The sequence below is a fragment of the Podarcis liolepis genome (genome assembly GCF_965112155.1).
Source record: "Podarcis liolepis genome assembly, chromosome: 3".
NCBI classification, from domain to species: Eukaryota; Metazoa; Chordata; class Lepidosauria; order Squamata; family Lacertidae; genus Podarcis; species Podarcis liolepis.
Window position 1 is genome coordinate 45,337,955 of NC_139557.1, and position 12,058 is coordinate 45,350,012.

At 40.5% G+C, this 12,058-nt stretch overlaps 1 protein-coding gene across 4 annotated transcripts in view; it reads right to left on the reverse strand.

Annotated features, from left to right (window-relative positions):
* The window catches only part of BACH2 (BTB domain and CNC homolog 2), a 230,420-nt gene that overhangs the window by 113,770 nt on the left and 104,592 nt on the right, over positions 1-12,058 (reverse strand). The window lies entirely within an intron of this gene.

The window sequence follows — 12,058 nt, forward strand, 5'->3', positions numbered from 1 at the left end:
GCAATGTAATGACACACTGTAGCAATCTGTAACGTGAAGCAGTCAGCAAAGCCCTGGCTCTGAAAGCTATTTCTCCTAACTATTAACCATATGTTTGGCTCCTCAGATATCCGAGCGGGTATCCCAGCTTACCATCTGGTTCCCATCCACACAAGCAACTGTAAAGCACGGAGTATTTCCCTCCAGAGCCACATGTTCCTTTCTATGTCTGCTTTATAAAACACACACACACACACACAAAACTTCCTTTAAAAAAAACCCTTCCCAGCAAAGATTTTCTCTCATTCACCAGTCTGAAAGTAAACTTTAGCTCACAGAGTATCCCGCCAAGGTCTTTTTACTATAATTATTCAAGAATGCACTGCTGTACTGTAAACAAGGCATAGAGAGGCATTCCTGTTTGTACAAGAGTTCTCGGAGGGATCAAGTGCATACATACACCACACACACACACACACACACACACACACACACACAGGGATTTAAACCTGGCAGCACTGACACTTGATACAGCATGTTAAAAATAGGGTGCAGTCTCAACCGATCCAGGCATTGCCGTGGCACCCTCTGTACACACACTGCTTTCTTGGAAATGAGTTTAAAAACAAAACAAAAACAAAAACAAACAAAACCCTGACAGAAGTGAGCGTCACTACATTCTGACAACTTCAAAGCTGGACTGAGGGTGTAATAATTAAACAGCAACCGAACACACACAAACATCCCAATCAAATAAAATCAGATGGGTCAAAAGGATTGCTTGTGTGTTTTGAAGCTACCCTTTGCCTATTGTAGAAATGTTCACTTCTCCAAGCAGTATAGCCCTGTGTAATGGCTACTTTAGGAGGAACAATGACTATCCCTTTTGTTAGCCTGGTATTATTTCAATCGCAACCAAACATTCGCTGATGAAAGCAAATTGGAATGCTCAGCAAATTTTGTACTTGCTACTCTTAAAAGCTTGAAATGTAGTCAGCCGCGCACACAGTATTCAAGTAAAAATACCCTTGGACTCAATACCACATGTTCAAATATTCAAGCTTATTAAGTCAATTTCTTGTGCATGGAAATGATTTTCGGATGGGCAGCAAGCACAATTCATAAGGGGTGGTGACTGATGCGTGGCTGTAGCGGTAGCATTACAGCTGTCAGCCAAGGAAACAGCAGCCCCACTTATTTTTTTTCCATCTAGATCCTAGTTGAGTGTCTCAGAAGTACCTCCCTCCCACTGATACTAGTTTCTTGGGCACCAAGATGGGTTCAGTCATATCATTTCTATTCAAATGCCTACACACTAAACCAGGCATGGCCAAACTTGGCCCTCCAGCTGTTTTGGGACTACAATTCCCATCACCCCTGACCACTGGGTCCTGTTAGCTAGGGATGATGGGAGTTGTAGTCCCAAAACAGCTGGAGGGCCAAGTCTGGCCATGCCTGCTCTAAACCAAGGGCAGTCAATGTGTGGTGTCCTCAAAATGTTTGACTATGACTCCCACCATTCCTGACCATTGGTCACATTCATGAGAGTTGTATTCCAAAACCTGACAATGTCTACTCTTATGTCCTGCACTAAACTCTTTTAATACACGATACAAGCAAAACATTACTATGGTGTTTGCAGCATGTTTGCACTCCAGGAATTTTAACTTCCCACTAAAAGGTGTGTTGGGTTTCCAAATTACTGTACCACAAAATCATTCCTCAGCAATATCTTCTGATCAGGCAGGCAGCGGTGGCCCACATCTATATTCCTGAGGTCTACTATATTCCTCTAATGGTTATCTGAAGCTGAAGAGTATGCTGTACAACCTAGTTCTTTCACCAGTGATCAGCCTCTACAATGAAGCTGATATTACCTAGCAGTAAGAAAGCTGTATGACACTGTCTTAATAACGGGAGGAATACAGTAAAGACTCGTCCATTAAGGTTCATCTGTACCTAGCATTACGTACAAAACCTAAAGATATACACAATATTATAGCACAGAATGCATCTATTTTTCACTCATTTTTGAAAACTATTCTCTATTCGTCCAAACGGAAATTGCAGGCAAAACACTAGCACTGTACCATCAGGTAGAGCTGCAGTGGACATGTTTTAATTAGTCTGTAGGGGGTAAAATATCATTCACTAACCCTGGATGGGGGTCATATGGCCCTCCAGATGTTTTTTGACTACGCAGTAGATCCAGCCAACAGTCAAGGATTGTGGATATTATAGCCCAGCAATCTGTGGAGGGTTAAACCTTGGAGCTCTCCAAGCTAAAACAATGCTAATACAAAAAAGATGAATTGCCAGACAAAAACACTATAGCACATGCATTTTATATATCAGGAAATCCTGAAGGGAAACTGTATGTAACACATTGACATCCAACAGAGGTGGGGAACCTTCTTTTTTGTGCTACAGGCCAGATCCTTATCAGATTCTAGCCTCATGGGCCAAATGACATCATGTGATTAGACACTTTGAAGTTCCAAAGTCAGGATTTCAAAGCACCATGGAGTATTTGCAAAGAGTCCAAAGCTTCAGTTTTACCTCCCATCAACTGATGGGTGGTAGAGACAAAACCTGCTTTCCCTTGCCAATGGACTGTCAGGAGCAAACTTCATTTGTGCACTGTTAGCCTACATGTCTATATGCCCCACATATGTCAGATGCAGAGCACGTAGACATGAATTTGGGGAAATGGCCTAACTGGATAAATTTAATCCCTGGCAGGCCAAATTTGGCCCATAGGCTGGAGGTTCCCCTGATAGCAAACGATATGATGCAACAAACAAAAACAAAAACTAGGATCAGCTAAACATAAAGGAAGCCAAAATCAACGTTTTCAAGGTCTGTTTGAAGGCATCAAGAGCAGAAGCTGAAAAGGGCCCTGATGTACCTCAATGGTCTTCTTCTTTGGCTATCACTCATACCCGAGTAAGATTGTCTTCCATAAACACAGTTTTAAAAATGAGTCCGTAAGTGATTGTGGAGGCCAATTGTGGATCCACACGTCCTTCCAGTGGGGACATTGGTTTCTGGGCGGGAGCTGATCATGGTGTGGATTTGCCAAGTGTGCCTTCCTCTTAGCACGTTTCTCCCTTGCGTCCTGAGTTCGAGTGTCTTCAAAGCCCATGACACCTTTGGTAAAGGATGTTCTCCAACTGGAACGCTCGCAAGCCAGTGTTCCCCAGTTGTCAGTGTTTATACTACATTTTTTTAGATTTGCCTTGAGACAGTCTTTAAACCTCTTTTGTTGACCACCAGCATTACGCTTTCCATTTTTAAGTTCAGAATAGAGTAGTTGCTTTGAAAGACGATCATCAGGCATCCGCACAACATGACCAGCAGTAGAGAGTGAAGAGGGCCTCTGAGATCGGTATTTAGGGCCATCGTAGAATCATATGTTGTTACCACCATGAGCCCACACGGCAAGGAGAGACACAAATTACTTATTTTTCCTGTATCAAATATTAATACAATTAAACAACTTTCCAAACCAATGCACCTTTGATTCTATAGACCCAGGAAATATGCAGCATAGTGACAAAAAGAAGTGCCTGGGGTTAAAATGAACCCACATGTCCAAACTCTGCCCCTGAGTCAAATACCACCCAGTCTTGAAATCCTGTACCAACCAGACTAACATACTTGCACATACTTGTTCTCAGGCAGCAAACAATAACCTCTTTTACACTACACAGTCATCTGAAGAAATAGGCCAAAACGTCATGGGAAAAACTAGGAAATATCCGCTGAAAAGAGTTCTCAAGATGAAGGGTGGACCTATTAATTTTAAATTATATGAAGCGTAAAAATACAGAAGAAAAGAACCTCAACAACCTTTGTTACTAGACCTCTAAACACAGCAATAAGAAAAGCCTTTTGTTGTTCTTGAGTCTTCAGAGTGGGGGAGAGAAAAGGAAAACTTGAGACGGTAGCTACTGTAGGAAATAAAATGCTCTAGAGATGCAACGCTTCTCCTTAAAATAAAATGCTTAGGGCAAAATTCATCTCTTAGAGTTACATGGTGGATCCAGAAGGAAATCTACACCGCTAAAATGGTTATACTTGCAGGTAGGGAAGGATAGGTCCAGTCCATGCCATTCTTGCATGTGTTCATTCACAAATCTGTTCTATCCCGTTCCACATTTATTTGCAAAAAATCTGGATTAAAAATTTCATGAAATACCATTTAAATAAGGATTGGCTGGTCCAATCCACACATCAGTGTGGGAAAGATCAGATTAATTCACACTGGAAATAAGAATGCAAATTCCTCAGGCATCCTTACTTGAACATAGGGATAAGAACTGGTGTAAAAACAATTATCTGCTAGACAATTATCTGTGTGATTGTGGTTCGCTTTCAAGTTAAAAAGAAGTGAATGAGAGTCACAGTTCCGAAGCTGTCCCACTCTTATTCTGGGCTGGAAATGAAAATAATGAAGTTGCTTTACACTGAGATAGACAACAGTACTGTCTCTCCTGATTGGAACAAAGGCTAACAATGGGATGTGTTCTTTATTTTTTAAAATGTGCCTAAATCATTTTGGCTAAACATACCTTCGTCAATGGCTTATCTAAAATGACAATATTAACATTTATTATACAATGACTCAACCACACATTTAAAAAATTTAAAACTTAGAATGCATTATAATAACAATTGTAAGGAGTCAGAAAACGAGTGGGGGGAAATTATATAGTGTTATTTTATTGTATTTATGGCTGAAACATGTTGGGTATCTGTGAGATTCATTTCTCTTTCTGCACATCATCCTTAGATGCTTCCTCTTTTTCTCTTTCGATTGGCAGCAGCTTTCCAACTTTCAGAAGTTTTTCCTAGCACTACTACTAGTAGTGCTAGATATCTTTTCAGCTAAATACTGAATCTGCGACTTTTTTCATACCAACCATAGACTTAACTCCCATATAAAAGAAAAGTTTCTCTGAGGTGAAACTCCAATGATGTTACCAACTTCAATGAAGTAAAAAGGGGGGGGCGGAGGGAGGGAGAGAGAGAGAGAGAGAGGCCACGGAGTCGAAAAGTAAACAAGTTTTTGCAATCTTTGCTCCAAGAGGGTTGGGAGAAAAGGGTTAAGAAATCACAATAGCCAGATTTGGTGGAGTATGTTCAGCAATTACCAATGGCAAGGGAACTGGTTATAATAGTGAAGCTATAAAGGTAAAGGGACCCCTGACCATTAGGTCCAGTCGCGGACGACTCTGGGGTTGCGGGGCTCATCTCGCTTTATTGGCTGAGGGAGCCGGAGTACAGCTTCCGGGTCATGTGGCCTGCATGACTAAGCCGCTTCTGGCGAACCAGAGCAGCGCACGGAAATGCTGTTCACCTTGCCGCCAGAGCGGTACCTATTTATCTACTTGCACTTTGATGTGCTTTCAAACTGCTAGGTTGGCAGGAGCAGAGACCAAGCAATGAGAGCTCACCCCATCGCGGGGATTCGAACCGCCAACCTTCTGATCGGCCAGCCCAGTCCTCAATTGCTGCAAATGCCTTCAGGATAGCAGCCAGATGTTTTTAGAGAAGGCAGAAGGATATGAAACCCAACCCTAGGTAGAAACAAGCTGTGACTTCTTTGCCTATCAGCAAGCCAGATCCTGAATTGTTCAATATATTGCTAAAATAAAACTACTTTAACGTTATGTCCAAACACGACCATTGTACTGTTGATACCTCATGCAGAATCCACAGGTTTTTCCCCAAGTTCTTCAAGTCTTTGGTGCGAAAATTTACATTTTTCTCCAGGGCCCGGTCACAATATTTTACAAAATAACATTACATACACACTGCAGCTAGTTTGCTGGCCATTATAACTGCTGTGAAAAACACCATTTGCCTCACATCTATTTGGAGATGTGTATGACATCATGGGTGATGTGGCACAGTTCCCTTTTCCTGCATTCACATGGCCCTTTTTCCCTCTGCATTCCCAACGCTTTTTACTTATTACTTAGTACTTCACTGGCTGAAATTCCCTCATCTTAGTATTCCATTATGGTAATGAACATGTGGCACGTATAATTACCACTGCCCACAAAGCTACATATTCCTGAGCCAACTACACCCTACCATTACATTAGTATCTTCTATATTTCTTAAATGTGTGTAATTTAATTATTAGCATGCAATGCATTTCATCACTGTAGCATATTAGCTTTACTTGATTAAAACAGGTGAATGTTAAGTGTAGCCACGAGCTGCTTTATGTGGGATATTATAGTGATGGAGTTGGGCAGGAGCTCACGTAAGTATCACATTAAGGAAAATGTATGTGCATTTCATAGCCACTTTGTGTCTTTCCAATTCATATTTAAAGGAAGCTCTGGTTTTCCTCGCAGTCACTATAATGGGGAATCTAGTTTAGTTGTTGTTGTTCTTTTTCACATAAGCAGATAGAATTTGCAGACATAGGAACACCTCCAGAGTGGATTGAGCCTATTAAATTGTAACCAGATGCAAGGTATTTGGGTGGGGGAAAGAACATGGAACCCTAGGAGTGAGAGAAAGATCATCCGCCAAGCAAGACTCTGCTACCTTAAGGGTAGCTGGTAGGAGGTGGGCTTCTGCCTGCACCATATTTTTTTGAAAATACAGCCTCTTTCCCAGGGGGTGGGGCAGGGGATAGGAGAGATATCTCCATTGACTTACACAAGATAAGAAATGGACCCGCATAGGGGAAGAGACAGGCCCACGTGAAAAACAAACACATTGTTTAATTGAAATGCCCTGGGGGAAATAATTGTCTGAGTCAGCTTGGGTCACTATAATGCAAATGAGGGGCACCCAAGTCCACAGAGCAACCAAGGGCTTTAAGAAGCTCCTTATTCTACTTGAGATGCCTTGTTATGGGCAAAATGCAATTTCACAATGTGAAAACCTCTTCCAAATCACAAAGTACACAGAGACAATGTACACCCCTACACAAGTGCCGTAAGTGCATGAGGATGTGTGCTTTAAATTGTCTTGAAAACCCTACAGAAAATGCATGCCTAAGGCAGACAAAAGGTTACAGTACAGTGGGGAGTGCAGCTGCCCCGTGATGTGGAATTCAGCAATGAGAATTGCCTTCAAACATTTGGGTTTGCAACTTCACCAGTGGCTGAGCGGTGGGCCGCAGCTTCGAGCTAAGCCACAAATTTCAGCTAAGCCTTAGTTAAGGCATGAAACACCCAAGCCAACACCATCTGGAGGACATCCCATCTCAGAGACGGTTCTGACATTCTTCCTAGAATCCTGCCACGGCAACTCTGTTTTATAATAATTGAAATCCAACCCTTCCCACTCAATGCCAATTCTGCAATACAAAACACAATGTCGACCCGAAATGCTTCCCAGGAATTTCATCCAATTGCCTAATAAGAGTCTCCACATCCCATTGCTTATTAAGTCTTTCCCTTGAACAAAGAAATATTTCTGTTAAATCTGTTAAAATATGGAATTTAATGTTGGAGCATTGATCTTAAGGAATTCATAATTATGTTTTTGTTTTTAAAGGATTCAACAGTTTGAAGCTCTAGAAAATCATTAACACAAAAATTAAGGCAGGAAAATCAGTGTTGGCTAGACATGCTTCAATATTTGTTACCATAGAAACAAGACAGCAGGTTTGGGTTTTTAGTTATCCACTGCTATAAAATATTAAAACTTCTTCAAGTCTTCGCATACGCATACTACGCTAAGACACTGTCAATCTGCAGCTAAAAACTGTTCTGTTTTTAATGGAATATGGCTGCATCTGTTTTTCAGTTAAACATTATTCTAAATAAAAAAATCAATGACATAAGAACACAGGAAGAAGTGCTAGAAATTCAGATATATAAACTAGGTGCCAGGTCACAAAAAACAGAATGTCTAGTTGCCATTTGGGGGCAAGAAGGCTCAAAAGTCTTATTTTTCAAATGGACTGACTGTGATGATCAGTTAAACATCTGGCTAGTTCAGATGACAACCTTGAACTAGGTGAAGAGCTTTGAGACCTTAAAAAAGAAAGGGCACTTGATCCAGAGACAATCTGCATATATATTGGCCTATTCTGACCTCTTTTTCTTTTCTGCTCAGGCTGCACAGAAAAAGCATTTTGGTTCCTGAAATTCATTCTGCTTGTGCTTATACTGTAAAATTCTACAGGATGGGTTTTAGTGTGTGAAAACAGTCAAGATCCAAGGATCCTCAGCCATGCACTTCCAGGTGGTGGAGAAGTCTTGGTGCCATCCTGGTGCCCAGGCATCTTCACTTGTTTACAAGTGGTTGAAAGCCAGGTGTAAAATATGCCTGGCACCTGGATAAATTCGAACACGGACAGGAATCCGTCTTATACTGAATCAGACCACTGGTCCATGTGTTGTCAGCGTTGTTGTCCTTGACTAGCAATGGCTGTCCTGGGTTTCAGCAGAAGTCTATCCCAGTTCTACCTAGAACTGCCATAGATTGAACCTAGGACCTTCTGCAAGGGAACTAAGGGAACTGACCTCATTCTGTTCTAATGACTTTTTTATTAAAAAAAATCAAAATAGAAATAAATGACCTGAAATATTTTCAAAATTCCAGAAGAAAACATTTATGAATGAGAAGAGAAATTTAAAGAAAGCAAATGAGAACTCACTCAATTTTTTTAAATGCAATACAGAAAATATAATAGGGATTAAAACAACCACAATAATATTTTTAGCATTTGAATGTATAAGCCACCTTAAACCTCAAGACCTGGGGCAAATGGCATGTAACATATTACAACAAATACATTCAATATAGCTACCTCAGAGCAGTTTCAAACATTACCTGGTTGTTCAGGAGCAGGATGAACAAGTTCACCATACTTCCTGCTCTTCTGTAACAATGTCATGTTTGACACATATAACCTTTGTGAGCATAGAAAACATTAGGCTCTGTCTAGTCTGGAATTTGGCTTCCAGCAGCAATTCAGATGCATTACTTTTAAGGGTGGAGCATGTATAAGTGATGCATAGCAAAGGGATGTGGGAACCAGCATCCATTGATAGTACCCCAGGGAGAAAAACAGATGGGAGATTTTGAGCAGAAAAAGAGCCATATAAGAAGCAGTTCTGTTCCCCTCATCTCCTCCCCACAAGATTGCAGTTTCTTTCAGATGCTTGTGGTGTTTAACATGTGCACACACAAACAGAAGCATGAATGTCTCATATTGATTAAGACAAGATCATTATGGCTACCCGTTATTGAGGTTTTGTCATATGGTGCTGCTTCCTACAGAATGTTATTTCCATCACATGTGAGAACCACCAGTTCTTGCATTATGAGATACTGACCTTGGGAAGTGGTTACCATTTACTTCAAGGGACTATGAATTAAACTCTGAAGCAAGCTTTGTAAAGTATAAGAGAGTTCTCCACAATTTCTTAGAATTCAGAGTATGTTGGCTGTTCCTTTTACCTTGTCATCACAGTTGAAATACAGTGGTACCTCGGGTTAAGTACTTAATTCATTCCAGAGGTCCGTTCTTAACCTGAAACTGTTCTTAACCCGAAGCACCACTTTAGCTAATGGGGCCTCCTGCTGCTGCTGTGCCGACGGAGCACAATTTATGTTCTCATCCTAAAGCAAAGTTCTTAACCCGAGGTACTATTTCTGGGTTAGCGGAGTCTGTAACCTGAAGCGTATGCAACCTGAGGTACCACTGTACTAGGCTGGAAGTAGCCAACATGGTGTCCTCCATATGTTGAATACAACTCCCATCACCAGAGCAATCATCATCAAAGGTTAGGAATTGTGGGATTGTAGTCCACACCATCTAGAAGGCACCAAGTTGTCTTCCCTTGCACTAGACCTTAGATGACCCCTTTTTTGCCCAGTCGTGGAATTTACCAGCTCAGGTTGTGGAATTTGTTGAACCTGATGGCTCACTCTGTGGGCCCCTGATAGGACGCCTTCCACCTTCTCTTTGGCAAAGCTGTCTCAAGATCACACTTCTTCGTTATACTTCTCACTTAACTGTGGCTGAAAAATTTATGGCTGGCCACAACCCTTACCCTATATATTGGCTCTGGTCTTCAAGACTCCTCAGTTCCTGACCAACCTATTCTTTTCTTCTTTTCAGCATTGCTGTATCCATTTGACATTTGTCTAACAATAAAGACTCTTTAGAGAGTGAGTTACTTTAACCTCTCCATTCTGGTTGCAGTTCTTGTAAACTCTAGCTCTTTCTTAACCCCCTCGGCTTGCTAACTGTTTCGTAGCTTCTGTATCCCTTATAGACTGCTGGGAACTGTAGTACTGCAGGAATATCTATGAAGAAACTACACTGCAAACATCAAAGTCTCAATCTTCACTTAACCCAGTTATTCCTGAGAATCTAAAAGCAATTACCAAGGCAACACTAAGAAACAGGAGTACCATTCACCAGAAGTGCTGACCTAGGTGGCCACCTATAGTGTTTTGTAAATTCTACCATGTCGTTATTTTAAGCACTGTGGGAAAGGCACTAGGCTTATGTGACTCCATAAATGCTGAGTCAACAAAACTAAAAATTAGCTAAAGTCTGGATATGCTACAATATTATTGTTTACAATGATGAAATTAATGGTACTGTTGTGGATTCCTGAAGGTTCAAAAAGTATTATGTTTTATATCTCCCAGGAGGAAAAATAAATCACATTGCATCACAACAGATGTGATTCCTTTTTCAAGTAGAAGCAAAGAATTACATTCTCATAACTAAAATAAAAAATTCCTTCCAGTAGCACCTTAAAGACCAACTAAGTTAGTTCTTGGTATGAGCTTTCGTGTGCATGCACACTTCTTCAGATACACTCATAACTAGACAACACTGCAACAAAATAGGCATAAAGAACCGATTATACCCACTTTGAAATGCTCATAGAGAGCATCCTCTAATATTAACTGCTGTAACATTAACTGGTCTAATTCCCTGTGACTATCTAAGGAAGGAGAATCTTTGTTCAGTTTACACACAACACTAAGCCAAACTATGGGTAAGTAAGAACGTGCAAGTGTTCTCACAATTTTCCTGAATCATAGAATTGTAGAGTCGGAAGGGACCCTGAGGATCATCTAGTCAACGTCCTGCAATGCAAGAATATGCAGCTGTCCCATACGGGGATCGAACCTGCAACCTTGGCATTATCAGCACCATGCTCTAACACAACTGAGCTATCCAGGATCGAAGCAGTATTATTATTATGTTATTTTCTACATTTAAAATTGGATAATGGACCTTCTTATCAGTCATTTCTATTCAGCAATAGCATCTACAGAAACTACAAAAACAGAGCCAACTTCATAAATTTCTGTGAGTGTTTCTGTATCTACGTATTTTTAGCTAACCATATAATAAAAGTTTGGTTTATTATATAAATAATAAAAGATAAGCATGTTTTGCTGACTCCACCCAATAACCATAACTAATACTTTTCAGGGAACCTATATTCAGGTGAGTTTCCTACCTATTAAAATAAGTACCCTGCTAGCTTTAATAAAATCTTACTAAAACCAACAAAATAAATGCCCTGCCCATGGAGTCTAAAGAAAACCACTCAACTGAAGTATACTATGTTGATCAGAACTGCTTCACAGTCCTCAATAGAAAACTTGGCCTCTGCATGTTCTATGTCTGCCACCTCACCTCAACAGCTTTCTTAGACTGCTTGGAGCACAGACCAATAACCTACTTGAATATTTTTGAGATCTTTTTAAAGACAGTAACTGCAATCTAGAATATGGCAGTACAATCATTTAAAAATAACTTCAGGTGAATGTTAATGCCCATTGTTTCTGATTGGCTAATACATTCAAAAGGGATTAACGGATTGCAACAGTTTACACACTCATGGCTGAGTATATCTTTCTTTGCTGAAGACCAAGCACCTGGATCAACTCATGGGTGTCCAACGTAAATGACAGTTTCCCCTTCAACAGAAGTATTTGTCAAGTTCTATAGCAAACAAACTTCATTTTATCCGTTCGGTGGAATGAAGACTATTACAAAATACTAGCTGGCAATGCAGCCATTTTCAATTTATTTTGTAGACAATTCAGTATTTGTGGCACTGCT